Source organism: Lissotriton helveticus, chromosome 11 (assembly GCF_964261635.1).
Source record: "Lissotriton helveticus chromosome 11, aLisHel1.1, whole genome shotgun sequence".
Classification (NCBI taxonomy): Eukaryota; Metazoa; Chordata; class Amphibia; order Caudata; family Salamandridae; genus Lissotriton; species Lissotriton helveticus.
This window is the reverse complement of record NC_136072.1, coordinates 111792528-111805454: the sequence shown is the minus strand read 5'-3', so window position 1 is coordinate 111805454 and position 12927 is coordinate 111792528. Positions and strand designations below refer to the sequence as shown.

Here is a 12927-nt window from a genome sequence, read left to right as displayed (position 1 = left end):
AGGGTGGCGCTCACGAGAGCAGAACTTAACAAGCAGGTCTCATCAATTCTGCAATACACGCGAACCTAAACAAAATCGGCCACCAAACATCGCACCTATACAAACTCTTGTGCCCGGTAACGACAAGACTAAACGACATTGCATTAGAATACTGGGAAACCCAACACAATAGGCGCTTCAGCGAGAAGGAAAAGCTTCGCCTGTGGACCTCAGTAGCCAAAAATAAAGTCACCCCAACCCTAGCACAAACTAAATACTGCCTCCTCCACAAAGCGTACTGGACACCAGCACGCCTGGCGGCTGTCGGGCTCCGTGATAGCGACCTATGCTGGAACTGTCATAAACAAAAAGGAGACCTAGCACACCTTATCTTTTACTGCCCCAAGGTCAAGACATTCTGGGGTAAAATAAGAGAATTCATAAATAGCATAATCGGGTACTCACTACAACCAGACTTCCTAGGGGTAGTTGCCGCTTCATGGCTCCAGAAATTCAGTTCAAAGACGACAGCGAACTGATCGACCTCCTGCTCACAGCGGCTGTTAAAACTATCCTAGCAAACTGGAAAGACACAGGGAAGGCAACCTTTAAAAGTTGGCTCAATTGGATCACCTTCCTAAGAGGGGCGGACAACATAACATCAAAACACTCATCCAATCCCACCCCAAAGGGCGGGATGTAGCACTCCTTGGACAAGTTCACCACGCTTGTTGCAGGTTAATCCATTTGTAATTCTTTAAATCGATTTAAATCTACCCTCAAACATTTAAAACTCAAAAAAGATCTTAAAGCTTAGTTATTTTGTGTAGAGATGGAACTTTACTTGCATTGTTCTAGTTGATTCAATGCCCATTAGATTCCCAATGTTAGACTAATGTTCTGATTTGTTACCTTTGCCTCAAATTGTAAAGCGCTCTGATATCCTTCGGGATCAAGTTCGCGCTATATAAAACTTTATAAATAAAATAAAATAAATAAATAAACTACCTGGGCTCGCACAAACCTCCATAGGAAGGTCAGGGGGCTTGGTACCCTCACACACAGCCTCACACCCAGCCTCCTCACATCGCAAACTCTGTAAGTATGGCAGCTTACGACCGCGCTACCCATCCTGTCCTCTTTTCCTCTCTCTCTTTTCCCGCTTCCGATTCCTACCTTCGAGGGTAATACATAAGACCACCAATGCAGCATACGCCAAGGTCGTGATTGTCTATCTAATGTACACGTGTCCAATCATGTCAATGATATGCCTACTGTAACCCCAACGGCGTATAACAACACCAGTATTGCCTTCACTATATTTGTACTGTACATAAAAAAATTGTAATAAAATCTTTTGAAATAAAAAAAAAAGACCTCTGATTTCGTGTTTTAGAGGGCCCTCCATTGACACACGCTAAGCTCCAGTTTTTTTTTTTTTTAAACACCATATATTTCACTATTTAGAGGAAATATTCTTTGTTTTGTGTCCTTAAAAAAGGTGATTCGAGTTTGCAAAAACAGGTGGTGGGAATTATACAATTATTTATGTTGAGTATCTAAAGGGTGGCCCTCTCTTGGATTTCTGGCCTGCCTCCTGACCTGCTGCCAGTTTGGGGGCACTGCCAGTGCTGGATTGCCTTGTGGCCCTGCAACACGGGCCAGATCCCCGGACCACTCACCCCTCCCCCACATGGCACCAGGGTTCTGAATGTTGCCGGGAGCCGCTGCTCCCGGAATCCACACCGCTTGCGGTTGAATGCACACACAACCCACCGGCTGCCGTGCAGCGCCTCACGGCCAACGCATGACCGCACCAACAGTGTCAACATGGCCTTCACCACCTGGCGCACTCTCACCCCCACCGTGACGGCTGACTGCAAGCTCTCCAAGATGGTGACGCGCCTGCGGCTGGCCTCCAGCTTCATCTCCCACCTTCACTCCTGGACTTCTTGACTTTTGCTTTGTCCTGACCGACACTTTGTTGCTGTTTTCGGACAGTTTCTCTGGACTCTAGCCCTCCTCCCATTCCCTCGTCCTCTTACCCTTTTCCCCTTGAATGATCCTCAAATGTTCCCTCCCTTTTCTGCTTCCCCTTCTCTACATACCCTTCCATCCCTCCCACCCTCCCTTTGTGCTGTGACTGCATCCACACTTATGGAACTCTGCTCTTTGACTTATTGTAATAACTCTAATCAATGGCATTTGCTTTAGACCTTGCACCATATACCATTCCTATGTGACTCTTAGAGTTTTTCCAGTCATATCCCCTCCCTATGTATATAGAGATAACTCTAATCACTAGTGTATGCAGTAGACCTTTGTACTCTCTACCATTCCTATGTGACCATTAGAGTATATCCGGTCTTATCCCTTCCTATGTATATAGGGATAACTCTAATGACGAGTCTCCTACGTGACCTTTAGAGTATATCCATGTGTATCCCTTCCCTCTGTATATAGAGATAACTCTAATCACTGGAACATGCAGTAGTCCGCTTTGCTCTCTTCCATTCCTATGTGACTTTTAGAGTACATCCAGTCTTACCCCTTCCCTATGTATATAGAGATAACTCTAATCACTAGTTTATGCAGGAGTCCGCTTTGCTCTCTACCATTCCTATGTGACTCTTAGAGTATATCCATGTGTTTCCCCTCCCTAAGCAGATAGAAATAGCACTAGTATATGCCTAGAGTTTTACCATTTGTATCTCCTCTTTGTGTGACTTTATCTCTTGTACATTTGCAATTTTTTCTGTACCTTTTTATAACGCATGTAATCCTAAATCCGTATGTTTTCAACTGGTTCTTATGTAAGTCAAAAAATTTGCAATTTTGTTTTTCCGAATGTAACCTTCAGTCCTTATGGTTGTAACTGGGTCCTATGTAAAGCGCTCTGACACCTTCGGGTAAAGTTCGCGCTATATAAAATCGCATAAATAAATAAAAATAAATAAAAACAGCTCGTTCATACGACATTGAATCCCTTGTTGAATGGTAGCCAATAATAATAGCCCGTTCATCGGGTATGCTAATGTGGGGCTTTAAATACGTGTGAACTACAATCCCCAGCGTGCCTCGCTCCAAGGGTGGGTTTTGTCACTGACAGATTCCGTGTAAACCGCCCTCACATCAACCCCAGTGAAGTGCAGCGAGATATTGGGAACGGGCAGAAAGACGCAGAGAAAAAGACATATTTTATGCGATCCATGTTTGGGTGTTTCCATCGCTAGGTAAGTGCTTGCATCCATTAAGCTTTAAATTGAATATATTTCATGCTTTGCACCATGATTTCCCCCCACCTTCAGCAAGGATAAACCTCAGCAGTGGAATCTTCCTGGGAGACGTTGTTCCCCAGCAGCTGGGGGGACGCGTTTCATTTCATGAGCTGAAAAACTGTAAAATAAATATCAGAGTGCACCATGCGAATCATGCATCTCGGTGCCTCCTAAATGTTTTTTAAGGGTTTTATTTTGCAGCGTTTTTCCGTTTGCGCGACTGGGGTCTTCAGTATAGGAAATGTTTTGATTTAAAGCGGTTTTTATTTCAGTGATAGAGACAATCTAATGGGGGGGGGGGGGGGGGAGAAACCTGCATGTTTATTAATAATGCGTATTATTTTTTCGCTGTTATTGCTGTACCGACTACTTCAGCGAGCCAAGCTCTGCCCTTGCAAAGAGATGCTCAGTATGTATTTTTGTCACAAAATGCAACATTTCTCTGGGTGTACCCCCATGACACGCAGGCTATTCGCTGCGCGGCATCACGGGGGAGGCGGGGACCAGTCACCCGAATGGGCAGATGTTGGGAAGGGAAAAACAGCAGAGGCATGCAAGGAAAAAAATATTTCTGTGTGCGTGCAGCTCCAGGGGCGCCTCTCTTTATGTCATCTTTTTATTTCCCCATCCTGCTGTCTGTTGCTGGTGGCTCAAGGGAAATGGTATAACCTTGCTAATAAACTCAGATGTCTCCCTCGCCTCACGCAGACACGGATTTTAAGAGGGATGTGATAACAGATTTATCACCCAGCGGATTTTAAGAGTGGGGGAATAAATTGGTGCTTATTTTAGCAGTTTTATTCCTGCAGCCATCAAAGTGCGTGTTTGTTCTGACGACACAGATAGGGCATGGTTTACAATCCAGGTGCACCTGACAGCTTCAGTATTGTGTTATCTGACATTTGTGTAGCGTGCAGCTGTTAGTAGCGTGTCATCGTAGCACTATAAGCGTATGGAACGGTTTCAGGGGGAACAGAAAGTTTGGTTGGGAAGGTTTTGTGGCTGAAATGCGACCCTCTGAGGGAGAGTTGGGTGAGGTCCTGACACCTTGGCTGGTCCTATCCTTTTCTACTTGAATGCTGTGAGCATATATGTAAATATTTGTTGGAGTATGTGTAATCCTTAGTGTGCATTTGAAGGAGTTTGGAGTCAATTTACCTGTTGGTGGAGTAGATGTGTGGTGGAGAGTTAACTGCTTTACCTTCTGTGGCTGTGTCAGGGCTTTAAGTGGGAGGAGGGTCTGTGGGGTCTGAGCACCCCCAGTTTTTTTGGTGGAGCCTCGAAATGGGTCTCTATGGGGCTCTATTTTCGGGCCTCGAAGGTCAAAGGTAGGGTGACCAGACATTCCGGTTTTTGTTGGTGTTTCGGGTGAGCATGCACGTGCATTGCTTAAGCAAATCAAGCTAATGCGCTCTCAGTAACCCTGGCCAGGGCCGGACTGGGAACCACAACCGGCCCTGGCAAACAGCTCGGGAGGCCCCCCTCCCCACTCCAACCCCTCCCCACTCGGGGGGGGGGGTTGGAGGTGCCGCCAAGCTCTTTGCCGGGGCCGGTTTTCGGCCGATTTTGCAGCTATGCTGCAAAAACGGCCCTGTAACAAAACCAGCCCTCTGGGGCCCAAAACCGCCCCCCACCCATGCGGCGCACCGGGGGATTGCCCGGTACCTGCTATGGCCAGTCCGGCCCTGTCCCTGGCATCCCCAAACGAGCTTGATCAGAGGCGCAACTAGAGTGCCTACAACTCCTTGGTAGTGTGCTTTCATCGCACCATTGTGTCGATCAATGGTAACTCAAGTGGGATCCTTTAGCAGCTTAAACCACTTTGTGTGACAAACTGCCTACATTTTGATATCTCTTCTTTACTTCTGATCATGGAAAACTTGCTTGTAAAAGTCCAGTCAAACACAAGTTAGACGTGAAATAATACAAATGTGTTTGCACAGAAGGAAATTTTATGTGACTCCATCATAACGAGGATGTGACCCCTATTTTGCAAGTGTGAGAACAGCAGGCTGATTTTGTGCGCTGCGACGCTGGACTGCAGCCCATTTGTTTGGAACACCTCAAGCCTCTCGGCATGTTTACCACCAGTGTTAAAGCCACAGAGGGGCCTATTCAGTGTCCTGGCGACAAGCACCCACTGGCATACCCACGGGGCGACGAAGGGGAGGAGGGAGCATTTGCACTGTTGAACAAAACGCCTGTGGGCAAAGTAGTAGGAAGTGTGGAGATGCAGGGGCTCTAAGAAGCGGTGAAAAAATGACAAAGAATCATTAACAATCAAATGGTCTTAAGGCGCTGGAGGTGGCCAGGGCGTGGGAGGCCTTGGTGGTGGCGCTCCAGCAGCCGGATGGAGACCAGAGTGAAGATGAGGGAGGGACTCCAGGGTGAGGGCACTGGGACCGGGATTTCTCGCACACCAAGGCGCACACACTACTTACTATTACTGATAGCAACCTTGGGGGTCTTGACACTCCGTTGTATGACACCATTTACCCTTTACTGTGGTCCCTGTCCAGGGCGGGCGGGGATACCATGTTAATGACTGGAAGGGAAGGAAGCGGCACACTGGCTACGGGGGGGGACTACAGGGTGGGGTGGGCAAGTTGGGGTCAGTTCTATAAAAAAGGTGTCTTGCTTGAGCTGAGTTGATTTACCGCATCATTCACTGATGTCTGAGTTGCTTTTATGCTGTAATGTATCCTCGGCACTTGATTACCAATAAAAAATGTTTTTACAAAAAACAATCAAATGGTCTTTTAAAGAACTGTAAAGTACTCGGGTGCGGCTGTGTGTGCTGTGTGTGCGCCCGGGAAGTTGTCTCAGTCTGGGCTGCCACACAGAGCTGACCGCTTGTCAGAGCAAGGGATACTGCTACCTGTGTTATCTTTATTTAGACCACGCCCCTACTTAGGCCACACCCCTTCGAGGTTTGCCCCGCCCCTTTAAGAGTACCCCCAGTTTTTTTCCCACTTAAAACCCTGTGCGGCGTGCCCAGAGCGAGTAGGTTAGCACCACAAGACATGCGTTTGTTGAGTTCACCCATGGGTAGGGAGATACATGTCTTGGAAACCCAGGCTGCAGCATTAGACAAGTTTACAGGATCTCCACACACTGTGACCATAGGCAATCCACAGTGTATACCCATGACAGAGGAAGCCATAACCCTGGAAAGCCATGGGCCCCCGCTAGGTGGTCTGCCCAGAAGTGTTGATAGTGAAGTCAAAACACTTCAATTTCAGACATTCAGAGTGCTGCATAAATTATGCAAAAAAGAAGCAGAGAACTCTAGATAGTTTCCAAGTTTAGGTGGAGAGCAGCTCCTGTAAAGAGCACCCTACAACACCAGCAAGGCTCTGAATTTGCTCACCGCAAATGTCTGCATTTCAATCAAAGTTTTTAAGCATACAATTAGCACAGTGCCATCCACAGCGAGCTAGAAAAGGACAAAGACTCTTGCCATCTCTACAGCAAAACTGTAGTATCCTTCTCATGTTCTTGTTAGGCCTTTTACATCCCCTGCTCAGCCAGTATGTTTGTGTGTGTTGCACGGAATGTTGGAGTGATGATGCAATTGGAATGTTGTAAGTAAACATTGAGAATGGGCTGAGCAGCATGCAGGCTGCTCCTTGTGCGGCTGCTCTACAGATTCTAACTATCTGCTGTACTGGAACTATCTACATGTAACTATCTTCAATAAAGCTTCCTGAATTTCATCCTTCCTGCGTGGATCTCCTTACTACAAAAACCTTCAAGCATAGGATTCGCACAGTGCTATCCATGTCAAGCCGCAAAATGCCTAAAGCCTTTTGCCATTCCAGGCACAGTATTACAGCTCGGGATTGGTAAAATGCCATCCAAGCCAACCTGAAATGCATAAAAGGAAACCCTGACGTGTTTATACTATTAAAAATACATCGTAGTATTTTATAAAAATATAAATGTAATTGAATGTATGATTCATAGAGATAGATCTGTCTTCACCAATTAGCACATGGGCTTTATCTTGGTATCCTTGGGTTGCCATCTCTACCCAACCTCAGTTTTGACCGCTGTGAGTGATGAGAAATCCCAGTGTAGACAGCGATGAAAGAACAGTATACAAGAAGTGTACAGAGTGATCAGAGAACTCAAAGTGCAGAGATGCACACAGAGTAACTCAGGAACACAAAATGAAGAGATAAACAAAGCACTGACAGAATACACAGGGCTGAGGCACGCACAGACTAAGAAAGAATACAAAGTGCAAAGCTTCACACAGAGATGCAGACAGTGTGAGAAGAGAGCAAGATTTCACCCACCATGAGAAAATGTCAAAGTAGACAGGTGCAAAGAGACTGCAGAAACACGCTCAGAGTGAAGACAAACATAGTCCAGCGGTGCACACAAAATGATAAAAGAACACAGGATCTACGGAAGCACCTCATGCTATGAAGAACCCAATAGTGCAAAGATGCAAAGTGTTGCAGAGGACAGGAAAAGAAATGGGTGCAGAGGTGTGCGTAAACTGATCACAGGACACAATGTAGATCTAGAAATAGAGTGAGGAAAGAACAAAATGTAAAGGTGCCTACAAAGAGATGAAAGAAGATGGAGTGGAGAGGTCCAGATAGAATGATAAAAGAACATGGAGTGGAGAGGCGCAGATAGAGTAATAACATAAAATACCTTGGAGTGGAGAGGCGCAGATAGAGTAATAAAATAAACTAACATGGAGTGGAAAGGTGCTGATAGATTAATACGATAAAATAACACGGGTGCAGAGGTGCAGATAGGGCGGCAAAATAACATGGGGTGGAGAGGTGCAGATAGGGTGATAAAATAACACGGAGTGGAATGGTGCAGATAGGGCGATAAAATAACTTGGAGTGGAGAGGTGCAGATAGCGTAATAAAATAATGAGAGGTGCAGCTAGAGTGATAAAATAACACGGAGTGGGGAAGTGCAGATAGAGAAATAAAATAACATGGAGTGGAGAGGTGCAGATAGAGTAACCCAAACTAATATGGAGTGAAGAGGTGCAGATAGAATGATAAAATAACAAGGAGTGGAGAGATGCAGATAAAGTGATAAACTAATATAGAGTGGAGAGGTGAAGATAGAGTAATAAAATAACATGGAATAGAGAGGTGCAGATAGAATAGTAAAATAAACTAACATGGAGTGGAAAGGTGCAGATAGAGTAATACAATGGAATAACATGGATTGAAGAGGTGTAGATAGAATAATAAAATAAACTAACATGGAGTGGAAAGGTGCAGATAGAATAATACAATAATAACATGGAGTGGAGAGGTGCATATAGAGTAATAACATAAACTAACATGGGTTGAAGAGGTGCAGATAGAGTAATACAATAAAATAACGGGTTGAAGAGGTGCAGATAGAGTGATAACATAAACTAACGTAGAAAGGGGCAGATAGGGCGATAAAATAACACGTAGTGCAGAGGTGCAGATAAGGCGATAAAATAACATGGAGTGGAGAGGTGCAGATAGCGTAATAAAATAATGAGAGGTGCAGCTAGAGTGATAAAATAACATGGAGTGGGGAGGTGCAGATAGAGTGACACACATAAGCTAACATGGATTGAAGAGGTGCAGATAGAGTAATACAATAACATGGATTAAAGAGGTGCAGATAGAGTAACACAAACTAATATGGAGTGAAGAGGTGCAGATAGAATGATAAAATAACAAGGAGTGGAGAGATGTAGATAAAGTGATAAACTAATACAATAAAATAACATGGATTGAAGAGGTGTAGATAGAATAATACAATATAAATTACACAGAGTGGAGAGGTGCATATAGAGTAATAACATAAACTAACATGGATTGAAGAGGTGCAGATAGAGTGATATAATAAAATAGCATGGATTGAGGAGGTGCAGATAGAGTGATAACATAAGCTAACATGGGTTGAAGAGGTGCAGATAGTGATAAAATAAAATAACAGATTGTAGAGGTGCAGATAGAGTAATACAATAAAATAACATGGATTGAAGAGGTGTAGATAGAATAATAAAATTAACTAACATGGAGTGGAAAGGTGCAGGGGGCGTGGCTACGCACGCAACGGGAATGGCCGCCTTGGAGTGAAGCTCCGCGCCTGGCTTGCCTTCCCGGGGCATTTATCCGTGTAATCGCCGCCTGCGGACGGCGAAAATTGCCAGCGCCACCACCGGACGTCACCGCCGGCCTGCTGGCCAACTTTGGCAAAAATCGACACACCCGAGGCACACCGGAGGTTTCGTTGGACTGCTGCCGCTTTCCTCGCTCCCGAACTCGGGAGGCGCGCAGGACACACCGGGGCTCCAGTCGAGGACGCAGGCCCAGAGGTCGGCCCGGCAGGCGCAAAGGCCATGAGACGCTGGGTGGGATGTGAAATCGCCCTACAACACCGGACCTGATCTGCATAGTGGCTATACCAGCAGACCGTTAGTCACCAAGGTACCGCGCCGGCAGTGCGGCCTCGCGGAGCAGGGCGACGCCGCCTTGCCGCGCGACCAAGCGGCGGCTGGTGCGGCCCGACTCACCGGCCACAAGGGCACACTGCAACCCAGCCACCTCGCTCCCCTGTGGGGTAGGCACCGGCAACGAGGCAGGACAACCACGGCGACCCAGCGACGAGCTCTGTGGGGCGCGCCCACGTGGCGGCGAGTGCCGGTAGGACCGTGAAATTACCCCCGGCCCAACCCCTGGAGCGACTGCGTGACCACATACGCCTTGTGAGTGCCGCTGAGATCCCCCATGACCCGCAGTGGTGTTTGACCCTCCACAACGCGACGCACGCTTGCCCTCTACCACGCACTGGCCAGATAATACCGACCCGCCAAGCACAAGCCGCCACAGACCACAACCGGGGGAAGTGCCACCACGGGGACCGCACACACTATACTGCACAAGCCTGTCCGGCGGTTGGACTGCTGATTACACGAACCAGCCTTCTGAGGACGACGTGAACTGCTCGGCTAGGCCCGAGGGAGCGACGCAGATGTCTAACGGGCCCAAAACAAGAACTGGCTCCATCAACGCTAACCAGAAGGCCAAGATGGACAAAACCGGGAAGCACACCGACTCGGACCAGATGGCGGCCAAACTGGACACTATGCTGGCAGCAATGGAAAGACTTGAGGAGTCGCTAAGCCTAACCCGCACCTCCCTGGCCACCAAAATCGACACCGTGGTCATCGATCTCACGCACCTGAGAGCAGATCACAAAAAGCTGGCGGAACGCACCACCACCTTGGAAGACACGCTACAGACACTTCAACCCCGTGCGGACCAGTCGCATAAACACATCCAGGACTTGCTGAACAGGGTGGAGTTCTTGGAAGACAGGGCTGAAGACGCGGAAGGTAGGACCCGCAGGAACAACGTACGCTTGGTCGGAGTTCCGGAGAAATGGGAGGGGAGGTCCCCTGAAATTCACATGGAGCAGTGGCTACGAGGCCTCCTGCCGGAAGGATCGCTCTCCCCACACTTCGTGATTGAACTGGCTCACAGGGTCCCCACTAAACCTCTGACGACAGGCTCCAACCCAAGACCCATGCTGATCCGCATAATGAACTATCGAGACAGGGACACCATACTACGAGAAACCCGCAAGCTCCAGGAGGTCCGAATAGAGAACGCATCGGTGATGTTCTTTCCGGACTACACTGTACAGGTCCAACGGCAGAGACATGACTTTCTCGCAGTGAAAAAGCGGCTGAGACAAATGGGCCTCCAGTACTCCCTGCTCTTTCCTGCATTTCTTCACGGACCCCATGGAAGTGGAAACCTGGCTAGACGGCGGAGTCGACACAGAACCCAAAACGGCGACAGGTCCTGCGTCACGACGACAATCCGGCAATCATAGACGGCGGCGACGACCCCGCCGGAATTCTCAGCCGAATGCACACGCGGCGACCCGGCCTTCCCCTCCTGCAGATGCCAGACGGCAGGAGAAGCAGGACGCCCTCCGCCTCGTAATGGAACTCAGCGGTTCCCCTGTGGAGAGCGAGGTGGCAAGCGGCGGCACACAAGGCCTTCAGAGTGACGATGAAGCCATCTATGGAGTGCCAGACTCCCCGACCTCGGATATCCGACCTGATGTCACCCCCCAAACGGCGGACTACATCAGCTGATCAGGCGACGGATGCAACTCCCCACGGAAACGAATACGAGTGATCAACACGGCGAGCCTACGACACCACGACTGCAATGAACCCTGTGCGAAATGGCGGACTCACCCCCACGTCCTCCATACTACACGCTTGGGGCGCATACACCAAGGGACACATCAATGGACATGACTCCAGGCGCTGGCGTTGAGAGCCCACGCTTGGCGAAGCACGGCTGCGGAGACACTCTGCCTTGCCTGGAGATGGCCCGACTGGAACACGTAATGTATGGCATCTTACGCATGTGTGTGATGGGTTCATTCACTACGAGGGCGGCATTGACTGATACGCCCCCCCCGGGAAGGCAATATGCCTTCGCTCCACAAACATATTGACTTACTCCATTTGATCCTGTGCATGTAGCACAACCACCCCCTTAGACTTGAACATTGTTGCTCTCCTAGGGAGTATGGACGGGAGCACGTTTTGCATCCGACCTTTTGGTATTTTGCAAGTTCATATTGTTCAATGGTTTACTGTTTCGATAGCGATGTTTTTTCCCCCTCCCATGGTCACAGCGCACTGGAGCGTCACATCGAATGCTTATGGGGTGGCGGGGACCGATTTCATGCAGATGAACGGGTATGTGTTGAGGGGTGGCGGCAGAGACGGATGGGAGGTTTGGTTGAATTGATATAATGCTCCCCATTAGGATATGCACGTGGAATGTGAGAGGTATACACACACCATCCCGACGCTACCAGATTTATTCATACCTCAAACGCCACCACATCCAAATTGCCCTCCTACAAGAAACTCACCTTAACAGCACTGAAATTGCTACACTGCGACGCAGGTGGCGCGGACAACTTTATGCTACAGGGTTCTCGTCATACGCCCGAGGTACGCTGGTATGGGTCAGACCGGGCGTTCCTTGGACCACACAAGATGTACATATAGACCCCGAGGGCAGATACGTGGCTATCCACGGCAAATTAGATGGTCGCACAATGGTAATCACTTCACTTTATGCGCCTAACACGGGGTTAGCAGATTATCTCACCGGCTTGTCACGCACACTAGCCCCCTGGCATGGGGTCCCATGGGTCATCGGCGGGGACTACAATAGTTCGCTAGACTTGACACTTGACCGTTCCCATCCTACATTACCCAACTCACAAGCTCAGACCACCACGAAGGCGCTACAGGCGTGGTCCATGCAATGGGGCTTGCAGGATGCGTGGCGCTCTCGCAATCCACACTCCAGGGTCTACTCATATTACTCGGGGGCACACGCCCTGCATGTCCGCCTCGATCGCTTCATGGTCTCTAGTGAGCTCTTACCCGTTATCACGGACACCTGCTACATGGGACGCACACATTCCGACCACAACCCGCACCTCCTAGACCTGATGTGGGATCACCCTCGACCACCAATACCCACATGGCGGTTACAACCTGATCTCTTACTAGACGCCACGTTTAGGGGCTCCATCAGCGCACAAACGGCACAATATTTTGAAGACAACACAGGCTCGGCATCGACACCTCAGATTGAATGGG

General features: G+C 48.5%; 1 protein-coding gene across 1 annotated transcript in view; it reads left to right on the top strand.

Moving 5' to 3' along the window:
* The first annotated feature begins 3075 nt into the window (after positions 1-3075).
* GNB4 (G protein subunit beta 4) overlaps positions 3076-12927 on the top strand; it is a 708510-nt gene continuing 698658 nt past the window's right edge. The window contains exon 1 of the mRNA XM_078665739.1: positions 3076-3212. The gene's annotated coding sequence lies outside the window, so the exon portion shown is untranslated. The remainder of the gene's footprint in view (positions 3213-12927) is intronic.